The sequence below is a fragment of the Vombatus ursinus genome, unplaced genomic scaffold, assembly GCF_900497805.2.
Source record: "Vombatus ursinus unplaced genomic scaffold, bare-nosed wombat genome assembly UNPS02014786.1, whole genome shotgun sequence".
Lineage (NCBI taxonomy): Eukaryota > Metazoa > Chordata > Mammalia > Diprotodontia > Vombatidae > Vombatus > Vombatus ursinus.
In genome coordinates, this window is record NW_020954564.1 from 5963375 (window position 1) to 5984226 (window position 20852).

Here is a 20852-nt window from a genome sequence, read left to right on the forward strand (position 1 = left end):
TCTTTCTTTCTTTCTTTCTTTCTTTCTTTCTTTCTTTCTTTCTTTCTTTCTTTCTTTCTTTCTTTCTTTCTTTCTTCTTTTCTTTTCCCTTCCCTTTTCTCTTTATTTCTTTTTTTCTTTCACCTTTTATTTTCCCTTCCTTTTTTCTTTCCTTCCTTCCTTCCTTCCTTCCTTCTTTCCCTCCTTCCTTTTATCTTTCTTTCTTTCTCCTCCTTTGGGGGTATATATTGAGTAGTCAAATTGCTGAATCAAATGACTTGAACAGTTTAGTGACTTTACTCCCAAAATTCTATTTTATCCCCAGAATGATCAATCCACAGACCACAGTCCAAGAATGGACAAAATGATAAAATATGGCCTGTCTGTCTCCTAAAGTTGTATAGGGTAAAAAGTGGGGCTCACAGAAGATGAGGGAGTTATCAGATATCACACAGGGAATTAGTTGTATAGTTGGAGCTAGAACCCAGATTGTTTGGCTACTAGTTCAGCATTCTTTCCACTATTTTTAATGAATTGAATTGAAGCCTTTGGTTTGAAACTAAAGAACATACACATTAAACCAACAGTTCAATTACAGACATACGTAGAGCTAGGCCCAAGATGAAAAATCCCCTTCTCAGAGAAAGCGCCAGTAGCAACATGCTGCCACACCTGACCCTCCCTCTGTGTACACTTATGAGTACCAACATAGCCCCAGTAACATGAAGCTATCCCTTTTCTTTACAATTCAGTCTCCTTTCTCCCATTCTCCTCCCTCTCCTAACAAATATACTCTGACCCTAGGCCAAAGTCACCTCTCCAGAGAGTCCCTGAAGTCTTCTCTTGTTAGTTTAATGGCTGTGGAAAACATACCTCAAGTTATGAATGTGAAGTGTTTGTCAGGCACTAAAAGCCTGTGAATTAATGTTTCCTACTTCTGTCTGTCAGGTTGCAGACTTTTATCAAGAAATAACTTACAACTTGCCTGGCCTGTCACTAATCCTCTCCTCTCCTCTCTTCTGGGCAGTCTCTTTCTCAGAAGGAGGTGATGTCCCCTATTGCTAGCCTGCCCTCTTCACTCCCTGTTGATCTCCTGATTCACCCCAGCAGGCTAGTGTTTGTATTGTAGGATTCTGAGTGAAATGAAAATTAGACTGCACAAGAGATTTAGCATTAATTCAGAATTGTAAAATTAAAAAAGTCTTAGAAATGCCTGGTTTCTGCCCAGTTTTCTAAAATGTACAATACCATACAACCCACATGTATGAATACCAGGTAAGATACAAAGTTCACATAGGAAAGGATCTTTGCTCTCAAGGAACTTATTGACTAGTAGTACCAATAAGATACCAACGGAGGTAGCTATAATGAATAATTAACAACAACAACAACAACTTTACAGCTTTACTCTGGACCCATGATTTCTTTAGTCTAAGGAGCTTCCAGTATGGAAACTAGAGACCTGCCTTTGAGAGGCTTAATGACCTTTCCATGATCCTTCAGTTTATATGTCAGATGCATAGGTTTTCCTTGCTCCAAGGCCTGCCTGCTATGCAACACTCCCTGTTACCTCTCTTTATATGAAAATTTATCAGAGGATTGCTCTGAGTTGTCTGAGGGGTCTGGTTATTTCTTATTGGTGGGACCATCAAGGCTTCCTTGAAGAGGTATCATCTGAGATCATCTTTAAAGAATAGATAGAGGCCAAGATGGTGGAGTAAAAGCAGTGACTTGCTTGAGCTCTCCCCCCAACCCCTCCAAATACCTGTAAAAATTGGCTCTAAACAAATTCTGGAATAGCAGAACCCACAAAAAGGCAGAGTGAAACAAATTTCCAGCCCAAGATAACCTGGATGGTTGATTAGAGAGGACTATTGCACAAGGCTGGGAGAGGAGTGCAGTGCGGCATGGGTGTGCAGACAAAGACCAGGCCTCAGCAAACCTGGAGCAGGCCTCAGGGGACTGAATAATGAGCAGCTGTGGCAGTTTCCAGACTTCTCAACCCACAAATGCCAAAGACAGCTTAGAAGGTCAGTAGGAAATGTCTGTGAAGGTGGTGAGAAAGAAACTTGGTCCCAACCCCAGTCCAGGTGCAGCCCTTGGGTGGTGGCTGCTTCTTGAGGTCTCTGCTCATGGACTGAGGGAGAATCGAGTGGCTCATCAGAGGGGTATTGAAGGAATCTCTTTGTTGGTGCTGAGGCAGGAATCTCTTGCTTTGGCTGTGCTTGGATCTGGGTCACAGTTCTGAGTGGTGATCCTGGGGCAAGGAGGAGCACTAGTGTGGTGGAGCTTGTAGTGGCAGTAGAGAAAGAATGCTCTTCACAGTTCCAAGACAGAAAAGAGTGCTTGTGGTCACTCATAGACCAGAGCACAGGTCAGGAAAGGAGTTAACACCTTGCCCTTGATCATAGCACCTAGGAAGAACTGAAAATTTACAGGTCCCTAGAAGTATCCCTGAAAACAGTTGCTCAAACCCCCTGAAGCTTGGGACAATACATTCTCCACACTGGAAGCAGACCCTTACCTTAACAAAGAGTTTAAAACTAAAATAATTGGCTGGGAACATGAGTAAACAGTGCAAAAAAAGTCACAGCATAGAATCTTTCTTTGGTGACAAAGAAGATCAAAATACACAACAAAGAAGACAACAAAGTCAAAGCGCCTACATCTAAAGCTTCCAAGAAAAATATGACTTGGTCTCAGGCCATGGAAAAGCTCAAAAAGAATTTTAAAAAGCAAATAAGAGACATAGAGGAAAAATTGGGAAGAGAAATGAGAGCGATGCAAAAAAATCATGAAAAACAAGTCAACAACTTGCTAAAGGAGAACCAAAAAATACTGAAGAAAATAACACCTTAAAAAATAGCCTAACCCAAATGGCAAAAGAGGTCCAAAAAGTCAATGAGGAGAAGAATGCCTTGAAAGTTGATGGAGTATCATTCCTGTTTGCCATGGAGCTTCAGCTTTTACCCAGGCAATCAGTAACAGCTGAAGCCTTCTTCATAGACAAATTATCTGCTGCTGGTATCATCAACAACTCTGGAAAAATGGACTTTTTCAATCCATGTTGAGCTCTTTTTTTGCTCAAGTCTTCATTATTGCAGTCAGAGTTCCCTATACTTTCAATGACTCAAACCAGCGTCTCCTGGTACTCATTTATTTACTTTTTCTTTATGAGGTTAGAAACTCATGAACTTTCCTTCTGGGTTCTTTTTACAACCAACAGCCTTTGTTTAAATCAACCCATACTGTCCAAAAGTTATTTGATGTATTTGTCAGTTTGAATATTTTAAGCCTTAAAAACAGTTACATGCAAATGAAATAAAGGACTACACTGCTCTGCAGCTTCAGGCACTAAGCCTCAGATTCACCCGCTTAACATTCTGTATCTCTCATTATACTTGCATTTTATAAGTTTTTAATACATAAAATGTCTTTTTTCTGTCCCTCTTAGAACTCACACAGTTTGCAACCGAGAGGAGGGTCTATCTTATACCCTTTACAAAGTTATTTAAGCATTTTTGATTTCTCAAAAAAAGTTCGTCGTTTGTTCTTTTTGGCAACCAAAATGTTTACAACTTATCTGAAAACTGTTTTTATACATAGATTTTCACAATTTTCATTAAACACAAGTTTTTTTTTTCTGGTTCTGTCAACCACCAAAGCTTTCACTATGAAAGAGGACATTATTGTACATTCTCAAATTGATGTATTTCCTTTTTATTTATACAAAACTGCCTTGTCTGCCCCTTAAAAAACTCAAAATGCTCCTTTTTAAAGGGGAGCAGGACCTTATATTAATAAGGAAAGAAGTGAAGTCCTCTGCTGAGGGAGAGACAAGAGATAGGTTGTTGAAGATTTAAGAGAGAAAAAGGAAAGGTTAAAATAGCCTTTATGGGCAATGTATTGAAAGAAATAAAATGTGTGTTAGAGTTTCCATAACTAGGATGTTTTCTAAAGGTATGCACGGAGGGGCACTGGAACTGATTCTTCTCACTTAACCTTCATGTCTAGACACACTTGGGTGTATTTGCTTGGAACAGGACTCTTCAGTTTTGGGATGAGATTCACAAGATCAGAGACACTGGACCAGTACCAAAATGAGCTGGAGCTATTTGGACACACATACACACACACACACATACACATACATACACATGCACTTATATACATCTGTATTAATGTATATATTTATATACATATACTATACAAAGGACTCTAGGAAAAGATGCTGACAAAGCTGGACTGGTATCTCTCTGGAGTCTATGAACACCCTTCTGTGTCCTTTTCATGTTCTCTACTTTCTAAATCCAACCAATAGTATGTTTTCATGGTCTTGTAATCCCAAGGGCTTATAGAGCAACTGGTTACCACCATTTAGGGGAGTGCTAGATATTGATATACACAGTTCCTAACTGGAGTGGGAAAGGTTCAAAATAAACTATTACCGTGTTCCCAGTGATCCTAGTATTTACTTTATTAGGGGAAGATGAGCCAGAGGAATAAGTATTAGTAAAAATGAACTGGAGATTTGTGTCAATTCTTGTCAAGGAGTCCACTGATGTAAAAGTTACATTAATAATTCCTCACATTTTTGGTTATTCGTTTAACCTTCCCAACAATCATGTGAGATATGCTGTGTATATAAGATTGGCCTGAATTTAATTTCATTTGATTCAGCCCAAACATTATTTGGTGCCTACTATGTGATGGGAAACTGAACTTGGGGTTACTATCAGGGTAATATTTTGCCATTCTGGTAAGTCCCTCTTTTCCACAAAATCTTTTCTTTTTAAATTTTATTGATTTCATTTTGAACTTAAGAAATAAAAGTAACATTTACATAGCACAGTAGAATAGAAAAAAAAAAGATGATTACACATGAAACTGCGAATCTATATGTACAACTTGCTATTCCTTTTAAATATGTAATAAAATTATCATATAACTTTGTTTTTTTTCTTTTTTAATTCTCTCTCCCCCTGACCTAGAGATGGCTACCATTAGATACAAATGTCTCTGTCTCTGTCTGTCTCTGTCTTTGTCTTTCTGTCTCTCTCTCTCTCTCTCTCTATGTATGTATGTATGTATGTATGTGTATATATATGTATGTATATATGTATACATATACACACATATACATACTTCTATTTATCAATTCTTTCTCTGGATGCAGATAGCATCTTCCTTCATATGTCCTTACAGAGTTCACTCAATATTCACAATAACATTCTGTGACTTAGACCCTTCCTGCATCTCCCAAATGAAAATACACTTTGGTGGGGAGCAAAGAGAGGGGCTTCTGAAAAGCAATAACCTTCCTATGAGCCTAGACTTCCAGTAACCCCATGGATTTTCTCTCCTATTTAGTTGGAAAAATCTGGCCTCAGACACTTACTAGCTGTGTGACCCTGGGCAAGTCACTTAACCCTCAGTTTCCTCATCTTTAATATGACCTAGGGAAGGAAATGGCAAATCACTCCAATATCTTTGCCAAGGAAACCCTAAATGGGACCATAAAGAGTTGGACATGACTGAAATGATTGACTAACAATGACAACAACAACAGTAGAATACTGTATAATAACTATGTAGATGATTCTATTTTTCCTCAGCAAGAGGACGTTGCATCAGGAAATCCTCTTCTCTTTCTCAAAAGTCTTATCCTCAAACTCTCATAATTGTAAGCTGTTATTCTTGAGGTAACTATGGGGCAATTCTAAGAACCAGAGCTGCCTAGAAGATCCCTTTTCTTTGTCCAGAAGCTAAATTCCTGAGTCACAATGCATAGGAAATTTAAAATCAACCTCTCTGCCACACGTGAGCTGGGGTTCACAAACATCACCTATGAATTTCTCTCTCAGGCTTCCTGTAACCACATGTCTATCTCCTTCTGAATCCAGGTATAGCAACATTATACGGACACAGAAATTGAAGTCAAAAATGTGAAGTGCCATGTTCATGGATACCATGGCAGAATTGGGTCTTGAGAACACTTATCCTAACTCCAAATGCTACAATATACCTGACAATGGGATCTTTTGAGCTTTGCTTAAAAAATTCCAATAAGGGGACATCACTACCTCCTCTAGCCTAATCTATTGTTCTACAGGTCTAAATGTTATCTTTTATCTCTTTTAATTTTTCCTTTTAACAATTTCAACTTATCGTTTATTATTTTGTCTTCTAGGACTAAGGAAAAGGAGACTAATCTCTCTTCCATAAGATAGCCCTTCAAATACTCGAAAAGTTAGTCAGTTAGTTGGTCAAGAAGCATTTATTAAGTGTCTATTATATATGGGGCACTGTGCTAAGAGCTGAGGATACAAGTAGAAGCAAAATTTGTCCCTGTTCTCAAGGAGTTCAGTCTAATAGGGACATCATGAAAATAAGTATTTAAAAATAAGATACATACAGCATAAGCTGGAGGTAATCAATTAGGGGCTAACATTAATGGAGGTCAGGAGAAACTTCTTCTAGAAGACAGGATTTTAAGTGAGACTTGAAGAAAGCTAGAAAAGCAGAGAAGCCATGGGCCTTCTCCTGTCCAGAGTAGATAGCCAAGTTCCTTCAAAGGATCTTCGTATATTGTGAAAACAAATCCCTTTCACCATCTTTGTTCCATTTATGTATAGTCTCCCACAATAATAATAATAACAATAATGATGATGATGATGATTCTACTAACTCACATTACAGAATTTTAAGGTTTATAAAGCATTTTGTATGTATTTTCTCATTGAAATGTATTGGTGTTCTTCCTAAAATGTGTCAGTAACAATTGAACAGGGCAGAATATTGTTTCCTTATTTGTGGAGGATGTGGAGGATTAATGCAGCCTGGTATAAGTTTTGACTACTATATCACACTGGTGATTCATGTTGAGCTTGTGTTACACTAATATTTTAAGATACTTGTCAGTTGAACTGATGTCTCATCATGCTTCCCTATTAGCTTTTTTTGAATCCAAGTATAAAACTTTACGTTTATCCATACTAAATTTCATCTCATTAGACTTGGTCCAGTGTTCTAGCATGTCAAGATGATTTTAGAGTCTGATTCTGTCATCCAATGTGTTAGCTAGACTATCTTTCCTAGTCTTTTGTCATCTGCAAATGTATAAGCATTCCTTCTATGTCCTTATTCAAGTCATTGATTAGCTAAACAATTATGTAGCGCCTGTCTAGGCACAGATCTCTGTGACACTCTGTTAGAGATTTCCTTCCAGGTTGCCGTGGAATAGTTAATGACTGCTTTTGAGGTCTGGCCATTCAACTAGCTCCAAATTTAAACTGTTGTCCAGAATATATTTCTCTATCTTTTCCACAGTAGCATAAGAAACTTTATCAAAAGCCTTGCTAAAATCTAGGTATTACCTTCATACCTCAGTTTATTAATAAGTTTTAGGCTGCCATGACCTCTTCTAAGATGAAGTCAAGGGTGCTTCCTGCTCCCACACCTTTCCCTGATCCAGGTGTTACAGTCCTTGAAGTTCTTGCATTAATGAAAATGTAGTGGCTGCTGGAATGTTCCCTGTGGGGAATCCTGACTGAAGACTAAGTAAACATTGAGTACTGATCTGACTTTCCCTTAATAAATGTTATTAAATACTGAGGAACCATTAACTATTCCCAGCTTCAGTAGCTGCATAGTCTTAGAGTTCTGCCCTTCAGAACTGACTCCTGGATTCAATTACATAAATGCCTATTAAATATCTATATCTAGTATACAAATGCATGTTAAATATCTATATCTATATTATAGCTATAGATTTATCATGGCAAAACACTGCTATATTCTGTGTCAGTCAACATTTATTAATGCCTACTTAGCACAGACCCTGTGCTAAGCACAGCCAGTACAGAGAAAAGTCAACTAGCAGAGCTTCTTAATTTTTTTTTCTATTTGCAATCCCTTCAGTGCTTCTTAAACTGTGGGTCATGATCCCACAGTTTAAGGAGGACTGAAGTAGAGACTTTGCTCTTAAGGATCCCTCAATCTAATGAGGGAGATGACATTCAAATTACTACATACAAACAAACAAGTTTATGTAGTATACATTAGAAGTTATCAAATGAGGACAGGTACTACAATTAAGACAGGCCAGGAAAGTCTTCCTGTAGGGAATAGGATTTTAGCTGGGATTTGAAGGAAGCCAGAGAAGTCAAGAGGCAGAGATGAGGAGTGAGAACATTCTGGGCATGGAAGATAACCAGTGAAAGCAACCAGAGTTGGATGATGGAGTATTTTGTTTGAGGAACAGCATGGAGGCAAGTGTCACTGGATTGGATTGCATGGGAGGAGGAAATGTAAGAAGGGGGAAAGGGTTTGGGGCAGGTTTGAAAAGGTTTGAATACTAAACAGAGGATTTTATATTTTATCCTGGTGGTGATAGGGAACCAATAGGAGTTTATTGAGTAGGAGGGGTGACATGAGCAGATTTTCACTTTAGGAAGATCAATTTGATAGCTGAGTGGAAAATGGACTGGATTTATAAAATAATTTTTGGTAGTTTGATTGATATGGCACTGAATAAGTAAATTAGCTTGGCAGGCGGACCTCAGAAAAACCTTGAGACTTGTATGGTCTGATACTGAGTGAAGTGAGCAGAATCAGAATGTTGTACATAGTAACAGCCACACTGTGCGAGGACTAACGTTGATAGACTTAGCCCTTCTCAGCAATACAAGGATCTAAGACATCTCCAAAGGTTTCATGATGGAAAATGCTATCCAAATCCAAAGAAAGAACTATGGATTTTGAATGCAGATTGAAGCATACTATTTGCTATTTTTTTTTCTTCTGTTTTGTTTTGTTTTGTTTTTCTCATGGTTCCTCCTATTGGTTCTAATTCTTCCTTACAACACCACTAATGTGAAAATATGTTTAATAGGAATGTATATGTAAAGCCTATATCAGATTGCACTCTGTCTTGGGGAGGGAGAGAGGAGGAGAAAAATTTAAAACTCAAAAGCTTATGGAAGTGATTGTTGATAAATCAAAATAAATTAATAAAAAATAAAAAGATAATGGACTGGAGTGGTAAGAGATTTAAGCCAGGGAGACCAATGAACAAAATGGTTATTCCAATGGCTCTGACTTGAAATGATGGGGGCTTATACCAATATAGCAACCAGTATAGTCAGAATGGGGTATTTTTTAGATTCTAAATTCTAAAAAATCCCTTTAATAAAAGAATTTGTTCTGTCAAGTTTGGATTCAGTCAAAGGGCCACACTTAAGGACCTAGAAAACCACATGTGGCCTCAAGACTGCAGGTTTCCCTCCCCTGGTTTAGAGAGTTTACATGACACCAAGTCCCTACCCTTACAGAATTTGTGTCCTGTTAGAGATATAGGACATCTATTTCTTAAATGTCAGTATTTTGAAGATGCATAGAAACTCATTCCACCAATACTAGAGTAGAGATTGGATTGAGTAGAAGAAGACTATGAGGCAAGTTATTAACTTATTATGAATGAAGAGAGAATGACATGAGGACTGAGAAATAAAGATAACAACCACTTGAAGCTGGATTGGATTATACATTTGAGAAGAGAGATAGAAAACTCAGTTTTCTTGCTCGAACTGAGAGAAGAACAAAACAAAAGTTTGCTGCTTTCCTGTTTGACTGGAAACAAGAAGCCTCAGAACCTCTGAGGCTTAAGGTATCTCCTACTACTTTTGATTAAGTTATATCTTATGCTATTATCATCATCGTTATCATTTTCATAATCAATCAATAAGCATTTATCAAGGGTCTACCCATTCCAGGCACTATGCCAGGACATTGCGACATAAAACAGTCACTCCCCACAGAGTTTTCATTCTAGCTGGGGAAGACAACATATATCAGCTTATATAAAATCAATACAAAATGCACACAAGGTAATATTTTTGGGGAAAACACTGGCAACTTGAGCAAGCAAGTAGCATCTGAGCTTCTTTTCGATATTTGGACAATGTTTCTCCTTTTATATTATGGGTTCTGTTCAGAATAAAAGAGTCAGATTTGAATTGAGACTACCTGCCCCTTTAATGAGCAGAAAACTTGACCCTCAATGTGTGACCTATTGAGGATAACTCCTGAACTGGCTAGACTCAAATGAAGTCACAGAGAGAGTTATTGTATATTCTCCAGCCCCACTCAACTATTTAGAAAGGCTCAGTTCATTCAATCATCAAGCATTTACTAAACACCTACCCTGTGCTAGGTGTTGGAGATCCAAATGCAAAAGAGAGACAATTCTTACTTTAAAGAATTTACATTCTAGAATGGAGGTGCAACACATATTGGTGAATGCTGATTGGGAGAAGGGAGATTTGATCTTGCCAGTTATAAAGATTATGAGTGGATCCACAGGATAGTAAATTGTCTTGTTATTTCCAGTAGAAACAAAAATACTGACTTGACTTTATTCTCTGAGCAAGAAGATAAGTGGAGGTAGAAGGAGGGTAGGAATATATGTGTAGCATTAGGATTAATGGGTTGGCTAGGTCCAGGGATACTGACTGATTAGATGAGATGAAACATGGCTTAGAGATGGCTAGATATAGGATATTATATTAGTTTTCACTGTCACCCTTCAACCCAGCAGGTAGCTCTCCTTTACGTCTAAATAGATAAATTTTCAAAGGGTAGGTAGAGGAGGTAAGTTCTCACAGAGAATTACTCTCACTGATTTTGAGAGGTGGGTAGTAGTATGGTAAATATCAAGATGCCTACTCCTGATGAGTGTTGGAGCCCTAGTAGATGGATGGATTTTAAATTCATAATTGCCAATGACTAATATCTGGGAAAACTTTGTAATAATCTTAAGTATTATCATGCCCACCATTTCATGACTATGCAGGCAAGCTCCTAATATCCTAGCAGGCAGAGTGGAAATATTACACTCAACTGGCATTGCTTTTGCAAACCTCAGACTCTCTCTTTGCTGAGTTACCTACCCAGAAGAGTATTTTAGTAGAACAAGCTATATACATTGATAACAATAATGACAAAATCTCGTCTTTCTATAGCACTTCAAGGTTTAAAAGGCATTTCCTTTATAACAACTTTGTGAAGTAGGCAGTATACATGTTATCATCTTCATTTTGTTTTTCAGTGAAGAAACAGAGTCTAAGGGGTAAAAGGACTCTCTCAAGATTATGCATCTAGTTGGTGGAAGAGGCAAACTTGACACTGGGCCATTTTATTTGAAATCCAGGATATTTTCAACCGTACTGCACTGTTCTCAAATTATACTTTCATAGATAGATAAAATTAAGAAGTTTACATGAATGATACATCAGAGAGGTACAAAATAGTGTTAATGTGGGCCAAGAGGGAAAGGGTTACTCCCTACTAGGAACTATCAGAGAAAGTTCCATGGGGTAGTTGGCATTTAAGCTCAAAGATGAGAAGGAATTTAATGTGCGTAAAAGGTTTGGTTTCATGAGTAGCAAAGCAACTTCTTATACTCTACTGACTGAGTCATTAAACCTTTCTGGGGTTCTCTAATATACATAACTGTCTTTGCAGAAGGGATGGGTACCAACGGCACTCATTGTCTTTAATCAGAAAAGCAACAAGCATGGGGCAAATAATGCTTTGCTCTAGGGTGCTGACATTGAGGGCGGGGCTTTCTCCTTTCAGAAGTGTTCCATTGGTTCTGGTGCACCACTGTGCACCAAAATGTCAACTCCCTCCCATTCTCTTCTACTCCATCGTAGACCTAGGAAGGCTGGAATGCTTTGTCCTCCCCAGAAACATACTCATGGCATGCCATCTCCCCAAAATAATTATTCCTCAGTTGTTAGTATTACTAGTTATGGCTTTGCCTTTAATAGTCTCCCAACACAAGACTTTTGCTCCTGAAAAAACAAGTTTTGGGTATAAAACCATCAGATCAACTGGTCTGATAACCAGGGGATGATTTTTGGATCTTAATATCAATGATAATCTATTTCTATATAACTTGCTATTTTTATAGACTTTTTTTTTCAAAACAACATGGTAAAGGTGGATTGCGTAACTTTTTAATCTTCATTTTACAGGTGGAGAAACTGAGATATACAGAATTTTAATCACTTGGCCATATCCACACAACCAAAAAAAAAAAAAACAAAACAAAACTGGAGATAGAATTAAAACTCAGCTTTCCTTACTTCATGTCCCTGTTCTTTCCACCATAGCTCAGTGTGTGTCATACTCAGATCCGGTGATTATCCAAGCCAGGGCACCTACCTGAGTTGGAGAAGTCTTGGACTACTATACTTTCTAATACACTTCACTAGTAAATGTAACTACTGAAATATCTACCACCTGGTGTCTTTAACCCATAATTTACTGCAACTTGTTTATTTTGCAGGGTTGGAGGGGGGACTCAGGTATGCTCTAGTATAATGGTAAATAAACTGTACTGTAGTGATGTGATAGTTATTAGTAACACTGTTTGATTCATGCTTTCACTGCCAAATGCTATAGAGGGAAGGATAATTACAGCCCATTACCAAATTACTTGCAGTTATCCCTTGATCTCAGTATTTAATACAGTGAACCTTCATTTGCATATGCTTCATTAACATATTTCCTAACATAGACTGCTTTTCTTTTGGAGTGATTATCAGCTCAAAAGAAAATCAGTGCTCAGTGTTCACTTTCTTCTTCCTACTTGACCTCGTGCATACTTGACCCTTAGATAAAGGGTATATCAAGGGCCATGATCCCTCAATCTGTTGAAAGTGCAGGACAGAGCCTTTCTGATGGTTGCCCCAGGGCTCATTCTCAGGAAGCAGCTAAGAAGGTAAAGGAATTTTACTCCTGGATGACTGGTGTCATAGAAAACGCAATGCAACTGAGAGTCAGGGGACTTGGCTTCTCACTTGGTGACCTTGGGCAAATTTGAACATGGCTCTCACAGAGTGCTTTGTTTCTTAACTCTCACAAAATGAAGAAAGTCTTCTCTTACTCAGGAGATTTCTTTAATGCATTTATCTGGTTCTCTCTTTTGCTCTTATCTCAACCTACAATTAAATATATGAATGAATGAAAATGAATGAATAACTCAATGAATAAAGGATATATTTAAGGGATAACTATAACATAAACACCAAAACGAGACATCCCTTGACCTCCAGAAGCTTACATGGTGATAGGGGAGAAGACACATATAGAAGAGTGGTGGTCAGGGAGGGACATTTTCAGTTGAAAAGTTATAAGGATTATGAGGGTCTGTTTCTTATCTCTACCTTGAATTTCTCCCATTCTCTAGAATGGTGTTTGCATACAGTAAATACTTAATAAATGCTTGCTGCATTATCGTCTAAGGCATTTCATAACTATAAGTCTCAGCTTCCTTGCATGTGAAATGTAGCCTCATTAGTTTATTTGAAATCTCATCTTATGGTTCTGTTCTTCCTCTTCATAATGCCCCCCCATCCCCACCAAAAACAAACAACCAAACAAACAAAAAACAAAAAAAAAATAAAACAAAAAAACAAACAAAAAAAAAAGTAGCACACTTTGTCCAATCTACATAGATAGGTCCTTGAGAGATAAAATCTTGGCAAGACTATAAAACTAAACCACGTTTTACTTCCTTTTCTTGGTGAACTGAATCACAAACAATTGTAGGAATTTGTGTCTTTTTCTCTATTGCACCAGTTCCCTAAATATATCTTCAGAACCAAATCTGGAAGAATGAATCATCCTCTTACATATCTCAAGTGTATGTGTCTTTTCTCCCCAAAAATATTTATACAGTTGTTGCTTGAGGATTATAAGGATGTCTTTTACTTCCCTTGGGTCTCCTTAGCATTTAGTATAGGCTTGGGTCCATAGCAGGCACTCTATAAATACCTATTGAAAGAATAAAGGAATTGTAATTATTATTACTGATAATGACTTTGTCCATAATGTTGATGCTCCATCACAGCTTGGAAGGACTGCTGCATTCTTGTAGGCAATAAGGTACAAGCTTTGGCAGGTCCAGACAGCCTGAAAGGACTTTGAGTTTAAGCAAAGCAATCAGGCACTTTTCAAGGATGTCTTCATACCTGATGATGTGGACACACACATTGCCAGAGTTAGGTCAGTGTTTGGGAGTTTGCAAAGGAAAGCTAGGGAGAGAAGAGGAATTATGCTGCTTACCAAACTGAAGGTCGATAGGGCTCTTATTCTGACATCACTGTTGTATGCCTCTGAAATCTGAACAATGTACCAGTGCTGTCCCAGGAAACAGAATCAAAGAATCAATTCCATTTGAATTGTCTTAGGAATGTTCTGAAGATCACCTGACAAGATAAGGTCCCTCACATTGAGGTTCTTTCTCAAGCTAAACTGCCAATCATTCAAACTGTGTTGCAGAGAGCACAACTCTTATTGGCTAACCACATTGTTTAGATACCAAATGTAAGTTTGCCTAAATGACTGTTTTATGGAGAACTCACACAAGGTAAGTGAGCTCACATGGAGGTCAGAAGAAGAAATACAAGGACACTTTTAAGGTCTCTCTGAAGAACTTTGGAATTGATTGCATTACATGGGAGACACTGCCACAGGAGGCTTTGTGCTCTTTGAGCAAAGCAGAATTGCTATAGCTCAGAAGAAATGTTAGATGTGCAAATTTAGACATCTCCACTCCAAATGGTCACATGGAATATTGATCCTTCTGAGCTTATCAGATATACCTTACCTTGACTCCAACATAGTGATGTCATTTTGGTCTTCTTTGAGAACAAAGGATAACAACCAATGAACCAATCATTGATTCGATAGCAAGGTGGCATTGGTGGGTAATGTGCAGCTCCTGTTCTGGAGTTGGGAAGACAAGTGCATATATGCCCTCAGACATTTTATAGCTGACCCTAGTAAGTCACTTAACCTTTGTCTTAACCACTTAATCTCAGTTTTTCCATTTGTAAAATGGAGATAATTATAGAACTTATCATCAAGGGTTATTGTGAGGATAAAATGAGATAATATTTGTAAAGTGCTTTGCAAACCTTGAAGCATTATACAAATGCTAGCTACTATTATGTGGTAATCATCAGAGGAATGGCCTGTCATAGAATCATAGATACTGGGCTAGAAGGGGCCTTCAAGATCATCTGGTTCAATCCTTCCTTTTTACAGATGAGGAAGCTGGGTCCCAGAGGGGTTAAAGTGACTTGCTCAAAGTAACACAGCCAGTAAGTTGAGACAAACACAGATTCCCCCAAGCTTTGATGTGGGCCAATCGAGGCAGGTACATGCATTACTCTATGCATTATCCAAATCCCAAAATGGGTTACAAACCAGTGCCCACTTGCTTTATAAGGCAACAGACAAAGAAGGCATGTTGCTAATATTAGTCTCACAGGTTAACTTCAGCAATATCATCATAACCTAGCACAGTGCATGCTTAGTAAATATCACATTATGTCACCCCTATATCTCACTGCAACTGCACAGTAGAAATTGTTTACAACCATACTTCATGGGAAATATTATCTAGGATCCTAGAAGTATTATCTAAAAAGAATAACAAAATCTTCCTTTCACACACTAAAATCCACCTTACTTACAGTGGGTGAAAAATAGATAGAGACATAAAATAAAGGGGGGGGGATTCCTAAATAAAAGAGCTAAATTAAAGCAGAAAGGGTTGCTTAGGAGGAATGAGTTTCCTCTAATTGGAGGTCTCCAGTCAAAACTGGTTCATCATTTGCATTTGGTGACTATGTTGTAGAGAGAACTCTTTTTTAGTTCTAGTTGGATATATATCCACTGAGCCTCCTTGCAACTCAGATACTCTATGATTCTTTATTTTAAATTTAATTTTCATTAAATTAATTAATTTAAATTAATTTAACATTAAATTTTTAATTTTAACTGGCAGTTTAAAAATATCACCTTCATTTATGAATATATACCTCTGTCTCTCCTACCCTGTGACTCATCTCTTGTAACAAAGAATGAAGAATCTGTGATGCTTTCATCAAGACGGCACTATTCATCTGATCATGGAGTTCCTGATGGTTATAGCAACAGAGTGTAGGTTGCACAAAATTGAAAAGACATCATTGTGTCAGGTGATAGACTGTCTTCAAAGGGCCAAGGGAAATTCAGTCACACAACTATTAAGTCTTTAAATTGGGTCTTTGAACCTAAATCTTTGCATTCCAATTTCAGAACTCTTTCCACTATACCAGGGGTTCATAAAAGGTGATTTGCAGACCCCTGGGGGTCCTTAAAACTCTTGTTGGGGGGTCTGTGAGATCAAAAGTACTTTCTTAATAATTTGTTGTTTAGTTGTTTCTGACCCTTCATGACCCTATCTGGATTTTTCTTGGCAAAGATCCTGCAATAGTTTACCATTTCCTTTTCCAGCTCAATTTATAGAAGTGTCTAAGGCCAGATTTGAACTCAGGAAGATGAGTATTCGTGACTTAGGTTCAGCACTATCTACGGTGCCACTTATCTGAATGATAATAATTACTGTTATTATTATGTTACATCATTTGTCTATTAAAACACTGTTCCCTTTTCTAATTACATATCTGTGCAAGCTTGGATTTTCTACATATGCTTCAGCCAAAACATCATGTCACAACAGATTGAACACAGATAAGAATTCAGCTGTCTTTTATTAAGTAAGATGTTGATATTTGCAAAAATATGTTAAACAATGCCACTCTTTTAATTATTTTTGTTTTGGAAAGTAAAATTTTTTATTAAAATATGTTATTTAGTTTAACATATAGTTTATTATTATTAAATTAATTACTAAAATTATTTTTAAATTTTACCTGTTTTAATTTCAAGTATAATATATATAATTCACATAAAGAAAATATTTTGGGTGTCCTTAAAAATTTTTAATAGTGTAAAGGGGTCCTGAGATTAAAAAAATGGGATGTATCATGATGCTAAGTGACTTACTTACATTAAAAAGATCAAAAGATCAAAATGTCAACAATAGTGACAGGAGGCCCATGTGGGCAGAGACTTCTATAAGGCACTGTGGGGGTATGACTGGGAGACAAAGAAATAGGAGATAGATCCCCTCTGGAGGAGGAGCTTGAATACAGAGTTACTAAATAGAAGTGTGAGATGAGTACAAAATTTCATGTAATGGATAGTGTTGATGAATATTTTGTTCCTGCATGGTTATATCATTGGTCTTGGCATGCCCTATAGCAAGTGAAGGGAAGGGTTAATAAAGGAATTTTAGTTGTAGATCATTAGGGACAAGCCTAGCTCTTGCTTAAATGCAGAGGGAATATTATAATTTGATCCCAAGGAAGTTTTCCTATAATTATAAAGCAGGTAAGAACCTTAGAACATGTAACAACAGAGCTTTAAGCTCTTCAAGGGCTCTTCAAAATCATTGAATCTAAATCCACTCTTCTATTTGTAGAGGAGGAAATTGAGAGAAAGACACAAGAATTGATTAGTCAGAAAGTAAGGGCAAGAGTTAGGTTGAGAATCCAAGTCTCTTGCCCTAAGTTAAATATTCTTTTTTACCACATTGCCCTTGGAGTGACTCTTCCTCTTCACAACAAATTTTGGAGCCACTTGACTTGCTGCAACTAATAACCACACATTTATACAGATCATTTTTTCATATTCCATTTTTTTACACCAGATCATGATTCCTTGAGGGCAGAGACCCTGGCTTCTTTCACCTTACAAAAGGCTGGGCAAACCATAGACATACAATAAATAATTGCCGATCTGATTCAGATTCTTTTTTTTCTTCTGCAGTTTCTCTCCTAAACTGGAATCCTGACGCCAGGGACTAAATGTCTCATCATTATATGATATTTATTTTTTCCCTTTGTGTGGCATATGGCGATGTAATCAAGTCTCAAGTGCTTACAGGGGATATTTAAATTGTGGGCTGTCTCTTAAACCATTTAAGTGACACTGTCTTATCTCCCCAGGAGATTTAGGAGTGGATTCTTCTGGAATGGAAGTCCCCAGCTTAGCAAACTATAAAAAATGGGATTTCTATTGTGTAAGTGTGACCATATCACTCTCTGCAAAACAAACAAAAAACTTCAGTTGCTTCCTATTGTCTATTAGACACAATAAAACAAACAAACAAACAAAAAAACTTAAACCTATTATTCAAGACCCTCAACAACCCAACTCCACCTACCCTTCCAACTTTGTTCCACATCACTTCTTTTCCTGCACTCTAAATTCTAGTCAGATTGGACTATTAACTTTCCCTGGTTCTGGGCCTGCCATCTCCCATGTCTGTATTTTTGCCCAAGCTATTCCTCATCCTAATGCACTCTTCTCTCACCTCTGCCTGCTAAAATTCTTCTCTTCTTCAAAGCTCAACTCAGGTTTTACTTTATCCATGAAGTCTTTTTTCTGATTCTTCCATCTAAATGTGTTCTATAATGTTTCATGTTTTTCCAGAGAGCCTTGTCTAAATGTATCCTTTGCCGTTATCATACTTACATCCATGTTGATCCCTCTTTTTGGAATGTCAACTCTTTGAGGTTGAGGGTCATGTCATTTTTCATTTTCAAATTCCCAAAGTCAACCACAGTGTCTTATACATATTAAGTGTTCATTAAGTGTCTATTTGAGTAATTAAAAGATTACTATCCAGGTAGAGATTAGGTCATAGAGGAAGTTGCAATGTATAGAAAAAATATGTAGAGGGAAAAGGGGATGGATAAAGGGAGAGAGGGACAGCATGGTATGGTGGAAAGAATAAAAAAAAAACAGATAAGGAACTAGAGTTCAATTCACAGTATGTCAGATTGGATAGTGGCCTTAGGGATGGTTCTTGCCCTTACTAAGGCTGTGTTTAATTAGAGACCATTTAGTCCAACTCCCTCATTTTGTACATAAGTGAACTATGAGTCAGAGATCTTTGGCCAGGGAATGTTTCACCCAGGATCATAATACATCCAGTACTTGAAATTAAGCCTTCCTACTCTTAAGTCCAATGTTCTTTCTATCAGATTACGCATTTCCCACAGTTCTAGTTCTGTCACTCATTTAACCATGTAAACTTAAGAAAGTCATTTAACTTTTCTTAGCTTTTGTTTCCTCATCTATAAAAAAGAATAATTATAGTTGTACTATTAATCTCATGAATCCATTGTAAGAATCAAATTATATCTATTATATATATTATATATATACATATATAATATATATACATATATTATATATGTATATATGTGTGTATATATACATATATAATATGTTATATTTTTTATATATATGTACGTAAAGTGCCCTGTAACTATAAAATAATTAAGTACCTCCTTTTGACTCTAAGATGGTGGGCCACAAAGGTTATCTACCTTTAAAAACTTCTTACAGATACTTCATCAGTTCTATATTACTCAGACAATGATTCAATCTGAGATACTTGCTTCTGTGTTTTCCATAAGGGAACCTCCTCACCTGGCTTTGACAACCATAACAGCACTCTTCTTTTACTTTCTCACCCCTTCTCCCTGAACTCTGATCTTTCATTAGACCTCTAATGGCTCAAGTACTGCTTTATTCCTTTTACTTTTTTTATTTATATTCTACTATCTTCCAATCTGCAGTGAGAAGTAATCTTTAATTATGTTACAGTTTGGCAATAGCATAAGGAAAGAAGTTAATAGGTACAAAACTGAAGAAAAAGCAAGTTGAAGCTTGATGATGGAATGTTTTGAATGAATGCCTTATTAAAAGGTATGGACTTTTTATTTACCATGGGGAGCTGTTGATGATTCTCAAACACTGCAGAGAAATGCCTGAATTTGTATATGAAGAAGATTAAGGGTACAACACATGCAGGAAAAATGAGAGAGGAAGAGAGAAGTAGAGAGAGAGAGGTAGAGAGAGAGAGAGAGAGAGAGAGAAAGAGAGAAAAGAAGAAGAAGGACAAGAAGGACAAGAAGGAGAAGAAGAAGAAGAAGAAAGAAGAAGAAGAAGAAGAAGAAGAAGAAGAAGAAGAAGAAGAAGAAGAAGAAGAAGAAGAAGAAGAAGAAGAAGAAGAAGAAGAAGAAGAAGTTTAAAAAATTAAAAGACTGTTGTAAAAGTGAGGGAGAGTAATAATAAAAGCCCTTACCAGAATGGCAGCAGTGGGCATGGAAAGAAGGATAGAGTGAAGGATGGACGAATGCATAGTGGAATGATAACAGAGAAAAGATCTCAATAGGTTAGAACAATGTGATGAATCAAATGATATCAGCTCAAGTCCTAAATTTCACTTTTAAAAAATCAATTTCATAAATACAATCTGGGCATCTGCATCATCAGGCCATAGTTTGTCAGAAACGATCTGGGAGTTTGTGAAGATTTCCAGTTCAATACAAATTGAGTACAATATTACCATATGGTAGCCAAATATTACCACACTATTGACAAAAACAAACAAATAAAAATAAAAATGCCCCTAATACATTCTTAGGTAAATTAAGAATTGTGTAGTCTTCAGGACTAGGAAGATAATGGGCATATATACCAAGAAATTCATGCACAGTAAGAGAGGTCCCATATATACCAAAATATTCATAGATAACTTTTTTTTTAGTAAAAAACAAACAAAAAAAAAACCTCAAGAATGGTCATTCATTGATTGGAGAATGGATTAATGACAAAATGGTGCATAACTGTAATGGGATATTATTCCATCATGAAAAATGAAGAATTTGAGGAATTCAGGGGAAAAAAGGAGATGAATAATTTTTTTATGAACTGATGTAGAATAAAGAAATCAAAAAAGTAAAAACAATATATATATTACATATATAATTATATATTAATATATATATAATATATATTATATTATATATTATATATTATATTATATATATTATATATTATATTATATATTATTATATATATTATATATAATATATATATATATTATATATATAACA